Raw genomic sequence first — 14,181 nt, forward strand, 5'->3', positions numbered from 1 at the left:
CAAGGGCAGGCTTTCAGGGGGGCATGTGGGCCAGGAGCCCATCACAGCTTTCACATGTGTGGCTCCCTGTAGGACGGAACAATTGCCAGCCTCTTGGCTCTGTTGACGAGAGCACTAAGGAGGTTTGCTTCCAGTCTCCCCAGGACAATGGTGACCCAAAGGCCTTCAACATTTCTGGCTCTTGCTGGGATCTAGACACACTGGGCTGGGGACTGTATGGGTGGTGAAGGCTGTGCTCTTGGCTGTGGCTATGCTGTGGGAAGGGCAGTGCATGATACAGGACAAGTGTCAGTTCTCCTCGAAGCCCCCCTCTGCCCTATCAAATATCATCTGTCCTCAAGACAACGCCTTCTTCAGGCAAAGAGGCGGGACTGACTTGGGTTCTGCTCATTGTCCTCTCCTAGATACTTTGGAACCCCTGGGACCAATCACCTCAAGGCCAGAGAGAAGACGGCACCTCAAAACCTGGACACGGGGCTGAAACCAGCAGAGATGCCCAAGGAGAAAATTTGCAAATGGCCAGGCCTGAGAAATAAGATGACTAAGAAAGGAATCCAAGGAGACAGGCCATCCACTTAGAGATTTACCTGTGCTCACAAGCAGAAAGCAGAGGCTCCATAACCACAAACAGGGCAGAAGAAAGCAGAAACCTGACAATTCGAGTCAGACCTGGAGCAGACAGAGGCAGGCTGGCCCAAGTGGGTAGTGTGGATGGTTCAAGGCAAACCTTACAGAGCCCAGATTCCAGCCCTGACAGCTCTGTGTGAAATTCTAGAACACTTCTATTGGCTCAGACCAAGGTCCTAAAAGAACAGCTCCTCTGGAGAAGGACCCCATCAGTCACTCTTGGGAAAACGGCATTCAATTTACAACACTGATGAAACACCAGTGCATGCTGGGACCTGCGCCAGGCACTGGGGTACAGCAGGAATGAGATGACCTATTCCTCTTCTCACAGAGGACATAGCAGGAATTGGAGACAGTGCACTAGTGGTTACAGATGCACTGAGCATTGCACAGAAGTCCACTTAGCAAGAAAAAACGTTTTTCATCGCTTGTCTACTCAGTTCTTTAATGAAGAGAATTGAAAATAGACATCAGATAGAAAACAAACTTATGGTTACCAAAGGGGATAGCACAGGGGGTGGAGACAAATTAGGAGTTTGGGATTAACATATACACACTATTATATATAAAATAGATAAACAACAAGGACCTACTGTATAGCACAGGGAACTATATTCAATATCTTGTAATAACCTATAGTGGAAAAGAATCTGATAAAAGCAACTGAATAGCTTTGCTGTATACCTGAAACTAACACAACATTGTAAATTAACTATACTTCCATTTTTTTAATGGTTAAAAAGTTTTAAAAACAATTTTTAATTTAAAAAAATAGATGTTAGATATAGAAGCTATCCAACCCTAGTCTCATGAGAAATTTTTTTTTTAAGATAATTTTAAGGGGAGCCTTCACGATAGTGACTTCATGGTGGTGATTTACCCTAAACATCCCCAAAGTTGCTCAATAATTGAGGTCAATTTTATCATCCATGAATACCTAAATCCTTCTTGAACTTTACCAATTTACTGCTTGATTCTATTCTACCATTGTGGGGTTAAACAGTGCTTCTAGTCTCTCAGACTTTATCTCTCTCTGTGGGAGAATCCTTATCTCCTCAGTGTATCTTCCCCCAAAAGTTGCTCCCTTCTCTTCACCACTTAGTTCTCCTCCCCTGAATTTTTTCTAGCTCCATTAGGTCATTCTTGAGAAGGGTGGTCAGAAATGATAGAAAACTCAGTTTTGTTGCCAGTACCCTTTGCCAGAATCTGCCCACATACTCCCCCGGCCAGGAGCAATCCCTGCCCTGCTTGCCCTTCCGGCCCAAGAAAGCCATGGCCAGTGCCTGCCCTGCTTCCCCTTCCGGCCCAAGAAAGCCATGGCCAGTGCCTGCCCTGCAGGAAGGAACCCTCATCTCTAACGCCTCTCTCGTGCTCAGGTGTCTTCGTTTGCAAAGCTCTTTCACAGATATTTTCTCATTTGATATAACAATCTTGAGAGGTAGGCAAGGTAGATACTAGCATCTGCATGTTATAGAAAAGAAAACAAAGGTTCAAGAAGTTTAAATTAATCACCCAACATCATCAAACTATCAGTGGCAGAGGCAGAAATTGAACTCGAGTCTCCAGAGCTGTCCTGCCCCATCCGTTCCCATTGTTTAACCCCAAGGCCACTTGCTCCAACTTCTAATATCTGCCTCAGATCTCCTCCTTATTTTGGTGCAAACCTTGCATTCCGAGCCCGTGAAGCTCCAGGTGAGAATCTCTTCCTCCAGCAGCCTCGGAGGTAGTGATTACCACAGCTGAGAGACTGACCCTCCCCATGCCTCTTCTGGTCTCCAGCTTCCCAAGAGAAGAGGGGAGAAGAGGTCAAGACCATTTCTAATGCTGCTGATTTTCTGAATAGTGACATCTCAGCACAAGTCCCCGTTTCTGCGTGACACTAAGCCGTGCCCACAACAATGCTCAAAAAAAGTTTGGCAAATGGATAGGAATTCTGCTGTTTGCTTGTTTCCTAGCTCACGCCCTTATTTTGCCTTCTGGCTCATATGCTCTTTAAACTTGATTTTACAAATTTCCAACAGATAATTCCACCCCTTTCAATTTAGAGACCTTGATATGACCTATTTCTTATGACCGTCAGCATTGTTTCCAAAGAGTACTTAGTGTGTGCACAAAATACTAGAGGCCCCTTTTTTAAATTTTTTTTTTGCGGTACGTGGGCCTCTTACTGTTGTGGCCTCTCCCGTTGCGGAGCGCAGGCTCAGCGGCCATGGCTCACGGGCCCAGCCGCTCCGCGGCATGTGGGATCTTCCCGGACCGGGGCACGAGCCCGTGTCCCCTGCATCGGCAGGCGGACTTTCAACCACTGCGCCACCAGGGAAGCCCTAGAGGCCCCTTTTATTCAAGCATATGATCGAGGCTTTTTTTTTTTAAATAAGTTTATTTATTTATTTTTGGCTGCGTTGGGTATTCGTCGCTGCGCATGTGCTTTCTCTAGTTGCGGTGAGCTGGGGCTACTCTTCGTTGTGCATGGGCTTCTCCTTGTGGTGGCCTCTCCTGCTGCAGAGCACAGGCTCCAGCAGTTGTGGCTCGCAGGCTCCAGAGGGCAGGCTCAGCAGTTGTGGCGCACGAGCTCAGCTGCTCCGCAGCACGTGGGATCTTCCCCGACCAGGGAGCGAACCCGTGTTCCCTGCATTGGCAGGCAGATTCTTATCCACTGCGCCACCAGGGAAGTCCCATGATCAAGGCTTTGACACAGCAAAGGGGACCCACAGGTGCTTAACCCAAAAGGGAGTGAGGGTGGAGGAGAAGTGTGATGGGTCAGGAAAGGCTTCCAAGAAAGAAACAGTGGCTGGGCCAGTCTTTAAAAATGAGTAGCCAATATCAGAAATATGTTTTATTTTAGTGTGAGTTACCATTACTATGTTTATTGTAAAGGTGGACATTTAGCGTTCAGAGCAGTTTTCAATATAAAGTAATAAAAAAATGAGCAGCCAAGAAGGCAGAGGGGAGAGGATGTTCTAGGCAGAGGGCATGGCACATGCAAAGGCACAGAGTGTGAGAGTTTATGGCACTTCGGGGAACTTTATGAAGTCTGGTGTGACTACAGGGCAGGCTGGGATGGGACGGTGCTGGAAGATGATGGGCCTGGGCCAGGTAAGGCAGAGCCTTGTGTGCTGTGCTGAGGTGATGAGGCTTCATACTGAAGGGGATGGGTAACCACTGAGAAGTTAACATAATATGATCGGATTTGTGGAAACACTCTGGCTGCATAAGGAGGATGGATCAGAGAGGAGCTAAATCTATTGAGAGGCTGCTGCTTTCATCTGGGTGAGAAATAACCAACAGAATTATTGAATGATGCACTGTGTCTTAGAAGACCAACCCTGAAAGGGATCTTGCCAATGGATCATCTTGTCCAAATGCTGTTTTAGAGATGAAGTAGGGGTGGCACTGCCTCACCTGACCCATTTATTAGTCCTCTCTTCCGTGAGTGTGTTCGTCTGCTAGGCATGCCATAACAAAACACCACACGCGGGGTGGCTTAAAAAACAGAAATTTATTTTCTCACAATTCTGGAGGCTAGAAGTCCAGGATCAAGGGGTCGACAGATTTGCTTCTCCTAATGCCTCTCTTTCTGGCTTGCAGATGGCTACCTTCTCTCTGTGTCCTCATGGCCAGCCGTCTGTCTGTGTGGTCTGCATTCTGATCTCTCCTTCTTATAAAGACATCAGTCATACTGAATTAGGACCCATCCTAACGACCCCATTTTAACTTAATTACTGCTTTAAAAGCCCCATCTCCAAACACAGTCACGTTCTGAGGCTCTGGGGGTTAGGGCTTCAATGTACAAAGTGAGGGGAAGGGATTCAGATCAGCCCTAACAATGAGTGACGAGAAATTGTATTCCTAGATGCACAGGGGATGGATGTTATGACAGGCATCTGGGTGTTAAAGGATGAAATCATGGCAGAAATTGGGAGAAAGGGAAATCCAAGCAGAGTGAATAAATGAGCAGCATCCATCCTGGAATGTCCATCATGACAAAGTCCCTTGAGTCATAGAGCCCACGTCATGAGCAGTGTCGCATCCATGCTGATGATCATTCCTCCTGCTCCCACCCAAGTACACAGCACCAGTCGGCCAGACATCCCTTCAGTGGGTCACCTCTAGTTTATTATTTGTACAGCCTACACATTGGTGGAGACCAGAAGTGAGGGCCTCTTCCAGATCACTGAGGAATGTGATAAGTTGTCTCATCATCTTCGCACTGATCCATAAAGAATCCCAACACCAAATTAATACTCTGCAACTGTCCCCATGGTGGCATACTATGCAGTCATTATATTGTGCTAATCCCAATGACAACGGGGTCAGGCTCACAATATAGTATTAAGTGAAGAGACATGAAACAAAGTTGCATTAGAACTTTCATACTGTTAAAAAAAAAAAAAAGACTGGAAGACATTTCAAGAAGTTACCAATAACAGTGGTCTCTGAGAATAATGAGACTGACATATATAGTTTTACAAATTTTCTATAAATTTACGTGAAGAATACATTTAACAAAGTTTTAAACTTCTATCCACAATAGTCACTTTTGCACATGCCCTTTGTTTCCTAGTACAGTGTTACAAAATACTCTGGGTGCTTTAAGTTTCTAATGAAGTTCACTACCAAGACAAAACATGTCCTCTCTTCCATAACAGTTTCCAAAAAATCAGTTTCTGAGTTTTTAAAATGGAATTCAAGGCAAGTGTTGTAATATTTCTTTGTGTTCACCTATTTACAAAGTAAACTTATTCTAGAAAATTTGAAAAATAGAGACAAGCACATAGAAAAAAGAAAATCACCTAATCTGACTCCACAAACATTTTGGTGACTTACTTTTCTATGTAAAACTGTTTAATGGGAGCAAACTACTTTATAACTTGCTTTTTTACTTATCAATAAATTATAGACATTGCTTCATACATCCATTATTCCTACACATCACTTTTATGACTGCCTACTATACCATTGCTTAGCTATATCTTACTTTAGTTAACCAAGTCACCTCTGATGGAAATGTAGGTGGGTTTTTTTTTTCTTTCAGTCACAAATTAGACTGTAATGATAAAGCATATGTCCATGATTATTTCCATAGAATAAATTCCTAGCAGTAAAAATGCTGAATCAAACTCATTTGAGACTTAGGATATATATTGCCTAATTACCCTCCAGAAATGTACTCATTTACCCTCTCAGGGTGCCTATTTTTCTCACCAGTATTGAATATCATAATTTTTTTAAATCTTTTTCAATTTGAATAGGGGCAAAATGACATGTTATTACTTTATGTAAAATACTTTTTGAATGTCTAGATAAATTTTGTTCATTGGTTTGCCTATGTACATTCATTTATTTATCCCCTCAAAAAGCATATTTCTCCAATGTTCTATACTTGTCTGTTTAGTGTCTATTACATGCAAAGCTCTTTACTAAGTACCTTTTCACAGTGGGTTATATTTATTTTCTGCTACTGACCCTGTACTTTATCTGTGATTCTACCATATTGCCGAGAATTAGAGTGAGAATAACGTACTAGCCCATAATTCCTATGGTAACCTCTGGAACTTCCTAATAGATGTGTTATGTCGCTAATCCACCAGCTAGCTGGTAAACTTTAGTAATGTTAAGGTTTATATTTTAGCCAATGGTCCCACAGTTTTACCTCCAGAAACACCTGGGTGGGTGCCATATGCTCAAGTGAGTTATTTACATCTGAATTATCATTTTGTTCTAGAACATTTTGTGCGTGCATCATCATTTGACATGCACCATCTGGCTTGGCAGCTACTGAAATTAATTTAAGTGTCCAGCATCTTGTCTGAGATGCCATTGCTGGAGAACCTCAGAGACACTAGACAAAATCATGTGTGGAAAAAAATGCCACCAAAGGGAATGAAAGTCAAATTTAAGGTTAAAAAAATTAGTAATCATAATACGGAATCTTCCTAAAATCCAATACTGTCTTCATTTACTAATCTGGAATCAATGGATTTAATTCAGTAATAGGAAAGTCTCTTCAATGCTTAGAGCATATATTAATCAGACTTCTCTCAGTCTTCATAGCAATGAAGACCCAAATGGAGAATGGAGCTCCTGCCAGATGGTTCAATGGAGATAAGTTAATACAGGGAACCAGTTATAAAGGTATTGGAAAAATTGAGCAGCTAAACAAAGGACAATGAGATAACCCAGCAATTCACAAGCGCAGGGAGTTGTTATACCATATTATCAAAACCCAGAAGCCAGAGCTACAAAACAGAAACTGGAAACTCAAGACACCCCCTGATGAAATACCCTGGCTTCTCCTTTCTTTTTTTCTACAGTCTCCCTCCTGGGCTCTCCATCTGTGAAATGCAGACAGAAACCAATTGGCAAGGAAGCTTGGGGAAATGCAATCTACAAGGGCAGCCCTGCTGGGATTTAGAGCAGAGCAGAGGAAATAGATATGAGATCTCAGATCAAATAAGCAGTGAGTAGCACAGGGCACCAGCAATGAGCTAGTATTTTGCCATGAAGAGGCTACTTCTCTTCTGCTCATGAAAGATTGCCCGGTGCCTCAGTCTCTCCAGATAGTCACATTTATTGCTCTTCAACTCTAGCTTCCCCATGAATAGGTCCCCCACACCAGCCCCAGACCCACATGTACTTCCCACTCTTAATCTCTGTTTGCACCTTGACCGATGTCACATTTCATCATCTTTGTCCATGGAGGTTGATCTAGACTCTGACCAGCTTTGAGCTCCGTGTGCCTGTGCAAAGGCTCTGGACTTTGAGCCAATATCCAGACTTGTGACCTTTGTCCAATCCCATGGATCTGTCTGCACTTCCCAAATTCCAGTTGTTCTTTCCCAAAATCAATGGAGCCATAAATAGAGGTTCAAGTATATTAAAATCATAATGGTAACTAATGTCATGAGTAAAAAATCATCTGTATCTATCAAATATTGGAGGAACAAGGAGGGAATATGGGACAGGGTGAGCTAAATCTTCATCTGATGCAGGAGGTTAATATGTAACGTTTAAAGTTGATAAATGGAGATGGAATTATATGAGCATATAAATTAGACAGCTGGAAGTAACCAACATAATTTAAAACACAAACAACTAAAAAAGAAATAGGATGGTTGCCTTTGGGCAGTGGGGCTGTAGAGGAAGGTGTAAAACAAGAGTTTTGCTTTTCATTATAAATGCTTCTGTATTCTTTGATTTTTTTAACCATCATAGTTTCTGTACTCAGATTTTGCACTTGCTGGAATACTCTTTCCCCAGATATCCACATGGTTGGCTCCCTAAGTTCCTTCGGGCTTTCCCTGAGTACGCTATTGAAAATAGCGACGTCCATCTCCCCATTCTGTGTTTTCTTTCCATACCACTTATCACCATTGAACATTCTATATAATTTTCTTACTCATTTTTCTTCTTTTCTGTCTGCCCCAATTACAATGTAATCTTCATAAGAGCAGGGGCCTTGTTTTGTTCACTGATAAATACCATCACCTAGAACAGTGGCTGGTACTGTTGACTGACTATATGAACAAATTGTGTGTGTCTGTGTCTGTGTCTGCATGTGTGTGACTACATGAAAAAAAAGTTAATGACCAATAAGTCTTTTAGAAAAATACTCATTTTTTTTTTGCCTGTTTGTTTTTACTTTGTTATGTTTCACATTGAGATAGTTCTTGGAGGATTAACTATGCCTGAAGTTTTCCAAGTGGGTTACTCTTTTGTACACTTGTCCTTCAAAAGTTCCTCTGAGTTCAACCTAATGAAGCAACAGGGTGGTCCGAGAACAGGGAACTGACATCATTGGGAAATATAAAGGAGATTCGCTGGCAGAACACTTCCTTACCCATGAGGATGAAGATTTCCCAGGGTGCTACCCAAGAAAACAACCTTTAAAATGAGGGCAAACTCCATTGAGAAAGAATATAACCAAAAGAACAAACTGTCTTAATGGGTGGTGGGTTTTATTTGTTTTCTCAAATTTTTCAGTTATTTAAATCTAGGTCTTCCCTGGTGGCGCAGGGGTTAAGAATCCACCTGCCAATGCGGGGAATGTGGGTTTGAACCCTGGTCCGGGAAGATCTCACATGCCGCAGAGCGACTAAGCCCGTGCGCCACAACTACTGAAGCCTGTGAGCCTAGAGCCTATGCTCCGCAGCAAGAGAAGCCACCGCAATGAGAAGCCCACGCATAGCAATGAAGACCCAAAGCAGCCAAAAATAAATGAAGAAAAATAAATAAATTTTTTTGATAAATAAATAAATCTAAAAAGCTAAGGAATGAAAGGTTAGAAAATCTTGTTAAAGGACAGGTCTTTTAGAGAGCCTAAAAACTACACATTTTGAGGACGTTAAATTCACTGTAACCAGTGTACTCTTATCCAGTTTCTTCTGAAAAGACAAGTAGTTCCTCACAAAGGAATCCACAGGTATTAACAGCAAAAGCACCCGCTCTCTTCAGTCCCTGGAAGGACTTCACCTGCAGGTTTGCTGCGGAGTCCTCTCACTGATTCGACTGAATCACTGGCACAGTAGAGTAGATAAGATTCAGAACGCAGAGTAAGAGACCCCAGTCTGGGTTCAAGACCAAGCTCACCACTTACTGTGGTGTAACCGTGGAAAGATCTCCCCGCTCTGAGGACTGGCCCCAAGCTCCTCATCTCTGTGGCAGGTGTAATGGAACCTACTTCACAGGGTTGTAAGGGTTAGATGGGGTAAGGGGCGTAAAATGCTTGCCACAGTGCGTACAGCGTAGTAAGTGTCAATAAGAAGTGGGTATTTTTATGATTGTTATCATTTTGGGGGTAGCTACAGTCATTTGTGACGTTAGGACATGTCTCTCAAAAAACAAATAAATGTTGGATTCTAAATTTGATTTCATACCCATCATCTTACCAATACATTCCTCACAAATTGCCAGTCCTTATAACCCTTTAAATACACATGTTTAGGGCTTCCCTGGTGGTGCAGTGGTTGAGAGTCCGCCTGCCGATGCAGGGGACACGGGTTCGTGCCCCGGTCCGGGAAGATCCCACATGCCGTGGTGCCGCGGAGCGGCTGGGCCCGTGAGCCATGGCCGCTGAGCCTGCGCGTCCGGAGCCTGTGCTCCGCAACGGGAGAGGCCACAACAGTGAGAAGCCCGCTACCGAAAAAAAAAAAAAAAAACACATGTTTAAGCTTTAATTACATGACTCTTCTAGAATAGAAGATATACCCTTACCTTTGACACACACACACACACAAATTTTGCCCCGCAGTGGTAGACTTGTGTTTTGTTGGAAAAACATGTGTCATAGTCCCATATGCTTTGCTGCTAATTCTCATGCTGTGCTCCCTAAAATTTTATACTTTCGGATGATTAACAGATCTCTATCTATTGACTAGTATTCTCTGGGTAAGTGGTTAGATTTTAAGATGACCAACATCTAGGTTTGGATTTCATCCGGCTGGCCGAACATTACTCAGAAGTTTGACTTGACCAGAAATTTCTAAAAGGAAAAGACTACTACCTGTTGCTTTCTCTTTCCAGGGGAAATGTGAACAGTTCAGTTTACCAACCAAGTCACTGACTAGACAAAGGCCCAGGTGCCCTAGAATTAGAGTTTCCAGATAAAATAAGAATGCCCAATTAAATCTGAATTTCAGATAAACCATAGATAATTTTCAGTATAAGTATGTCCCAAATATTACATCACTATCTGAAACTCAAATTTAATAGGCATCCTATATTTTTATTTGCCAAATCTGGCAACCTACCCAGAGCACAGAGATAACCACTGACCTCACGCTCCTCCATCATGGAGTTAACTTCCTTACTAGATTTTGAGTTGCGTGAAGTGGGCCCTGCGTGTTTTGGTCCTTTTGCCTAGCACAGCACAGTTGTTTAATGAATGTGTCAGGAAGGAAGGTAGGAAGGAAGGGAGGGACGATGGATCTAGTCTTTGAGGACTCAGCGAGGGTCAGACTGACAGATAGCAACACCAGTGCTGCTGCCCTGGGCCCAGCAGCAGCTTGACCCCAACTTCTAATCATGTAACTTGTCCTGATTCCCAGCATCCCTATAGACAAGGCAAATAAAGGCAGGTGATCTGAACTGTACAACCCATACACTTCAAGGGTGATAATAAACAGCACTGATACTGGTCCACAATGTTAAACGCTCAATAGGGAATAGAAGGGTCCAGATAGAACTGGAGAAGGGGCCAATGCTGCTTAGTTCCAGGTCATTGTGGCCAACCAAAAGTACCCATTCTCAGCATGGCCAGATCATCCAGCTTTTCAAATGAAACCGGAGATCCATGCGTTTATGTGAAATCTCCCAGATTTTAATTAAAGACAACTAATTCAAAAATTGTTTTATTAATATTTTATGGCCAAATAAAACACACTTGCAGGCTGAATTTGGCCCCCAGCCCTTGGTTCACATCTCTGGACTTTGTAACTCAAATTTTCTGTCTCTGCAGAGGTGCCGATAAGTTCATAAACTTTTTTTTTTTTTTTTTTTTTTTGCGGTACGCGCGCGGGCCTCTCACTGTTGTGGCCCGCGCAGACTCAGCGGCCATGGCTCACGGGCCCAGCCGCTCCGCGGCATGTGGGATCCTCCCGGACTGGGGCACGAACCCGTGTCCCCTGCATCAACAGGCGGACTCTCAACCACTGCGCCACCAGGGAAGCCCTTGGCAAAATTCTTATCAGAAAATGTTGTTTCCATTTCCCAAATAACTTTGGTTCATTTCCCCAGCTGAAATTTCTTTTTTGAAAGTAAGTAGTGGATCCAAAATTGGCCATATGTTGTATATAAAATTTTATAAACTGCCTTCTTGGTGTACTGTTTTTATCTTAAAACATTAGATATTTCTTGTATCATTAAAAATTCATTCAAAAAACCCTGATTTTTAGGACCTGTGTATTATTCCACTGCATATCATGATTTAACAATTACTCTATATTGAATGTGGACATATTTTCCAATGTTTTATATAAATGATACTATGATGATTATCATCATAGTATTTAAATATTTAAATATTTGTTCACATTTTTTTATTATTTCCTTATGATATATTCATAGAAATGTCTTTACTGGGGAGTTGCATTAACTCATTCAAGCCTGTGTACTACATGGGAAATGATTGTTTAAGTTGTATCACTGCCAAGAACCGAACTGGCTAATGTGCTAGCAGGAAGAGAATGATTAGCAACTACCCTCCAGTAAACCACAATTTCATAAGATTATTGTTTGTTTTACGAAAAGTTGTCTATTGATTGCAAGTCGTTAGGAACCCATGATAAAGAAAAGCCTAGATGGGTTTCACAAGTGTGTTTAAATTTCACAAGCTTTGCCTATACCACCAGAAAGCCAAATGCAGTTTGCTGCTTTCATGCAATCTCCCAACTTGCTTTTCAAAGACAGCCCTTCATTTCCTGCTCCACGTTTCCAAATGTCATCAGTCCATAAGGATCCAAATCAAACACCATTTCCTTCAGGATCCCACCTTATCAGGAGAAAAAGATGCCCAATATCACCCTCCTCTGCTCTCCCACAGCACTCTCTATATTCTCACAACATCAAACACTGTCCACTCTGTCTTACAGTCGTGCCCATCTCCCATACTCAGCTATATGCCTTAAGAACAGGATCTGTTTTTCCCCGTTTTATTGAAAAATAATTGACATGTATCAGTGTATAAGTTTAAGGTATACAGCATGATGATATGATTTACATGTATTGTGAAATGATTGCCACAAAAGGTTTAGTTAATATCCATCATCCCATAGAGATACAATAGAAAGAAAGGAAAAAAATTCTCCTTGTAATGAGAACCCTTAGGATCTACTCTTTTAAAAACTTTCCTATATATCATACAGCAGTGTAAACTATAGTCATGTTGTACATGACGTCACAAGGACTTATTTATCTTGTAACTGTAAGTTTGTACTTTTTGACCACCCTCCTCCAATTCCCCCTCTCCCCCACCCCACCTCTGATAATCACAAATCTGACCTCGTTTTCTATGAGTCTGGTAACTTTTGTTTTCTTTTGTTTTGTTGTGTTTAGATTTCACATGTAAGTGAGATCATACAGTGTTTGTCTTTCTCTGTCTGACTTATTTCACTTAGTATAATGCCTTCAAGGTCCATCCATGTTGTTGCAAATGGTAGGATTTCCTCGTTTTTTATGGATAAATAATATTCCACTATTCCACTCACAACTTCTTTATCTACTCTACCAATCAATGGACACGAAATAGTTCCATGTCTTGGCTATTTTAAATAATGTTGCTATGAGCATGGGGGTGCAGTTGTCTTTTTGAGTTAGTGTTTTCGTTGAGGACAGAATCTTTTTTATAATTTATTTTATTGAAGTATAGTTGATTTACAATATTGTGTTAATTTCTACCGTACAGCAAAGTGATTTAGTTCTACATATATATATTGGGTGGGCCAAAGTGTTCATTCGGTTTTTTCTGTAAGATGAGTCTAGTAGCACTTAGTTGTCTCTGACTTCATTCAAAACAATTTTGTTAGATTGTATGTTACAGCTGTCATATCAATGTGCATTTTTAAAAAGACATCAAAATTGGTGAGGGCTTCCCTGGTGGCGCAGTGGTTGCGCGTCCGCCTGCCGATGCAGGGGAACCGGGTTCGCGCCCCGGTCTGGGAGGATCCCACATGCCGCGGAGCGGCTGGGCCCGTGAGCCATGGCCGCTGGGCCTGCGCGTCCGGAGCCTGTGCTCCGCAGCGGGAGAGGCCGCAGCAGAGGGAGGCCCGCATACCACAAAAAAAAAAAAAAAAAAATTGGTGAATTTTTGTGTAGCCATTTTAATATTGACGATGGAAGAAAATAGCAACATTTTTGACATATTATGTTTTATTATTTCAAGAAAGGTAAAAACACAACTGAAACACACAAAACGATTTGTACAGTGTATGGAGAAGGTTGCTGTGACTGATCAAACATGTCAAAAGTAGATTGCCAAGTTTCGTGCTGGAGATTTCTCACAGGACACGATGCTCTACTGTTGGGTAGACCAGTTGAGGTTGATAGCGATCAAATTGAAACAATAATTGAGAACAATCAACGTTATACCGCTTGGGAGATAGCTGACATACTCAAAATATCCAAATCAAGCACTGAAAATCATTTGCACCAGCTTGGTTATGTGAATCGCTTTGATGTTTGGGTTTCACATAAGTTAAGTGAAAAAAACCTCCTTGACCATATCTCTGTTTGTGATTCTCAACTTAAATGTAACAAAAACATTCCATTTTTAAAACAAATTTTGACAGGCGGTGAAAAGGGGATACTGTACAACAATGTTGAACAGAAGAGATCATGGGGCAGGTGAAATGAACCACCACCAACCACACCAAAGGCTGGTCTTCACCAAAGAAGTTGATGTTGTGTATATGGTGGGATTGGAAGGGAGTCCTCTATTATGAGCTCCTTCCGGAAAACCAAACGATTAATTCCAACAAGTACTGCTCCCAATTAGACCAACTGAAAGCGGCACTCGACGAAAAGCATCCAGAATTAGTCAACAGAAATGCATAATCTTCC

At 42.1% G+C, this 14,181-nt stretch overlaps 1 pseudogene; it reads left to right on the forward strand.

Annotated features, from left to right (window-relative positions):
- LOC112064205 (developmental pluripotency-associated protein 4-like) overlaps positions 1–1,203 on the forward strand; it is a 37,427-nt pseudogene extending 36,224 nt beyond the window's left edge.
- Positions 1,204–14,181: the final 12,978 nt, after the last annotated feature.

The sequence above is a fragment of the Physeter macrocephalus genome, chromosome 20, assembly GCF_002837175.3.
Source record: "Physeter macrocephalus isolate SW-GA chromosome 20, ASM283717v5, whole genome shotgun sequence".
In the NCBI taxonomy this organism is placed as follows: domain Eukaryota; kingdom Metazoa; phylum Chordata; class Mammalia; order Artiodactyla; family Physeteridae; genus Physeter; species Physeter macrocephalus.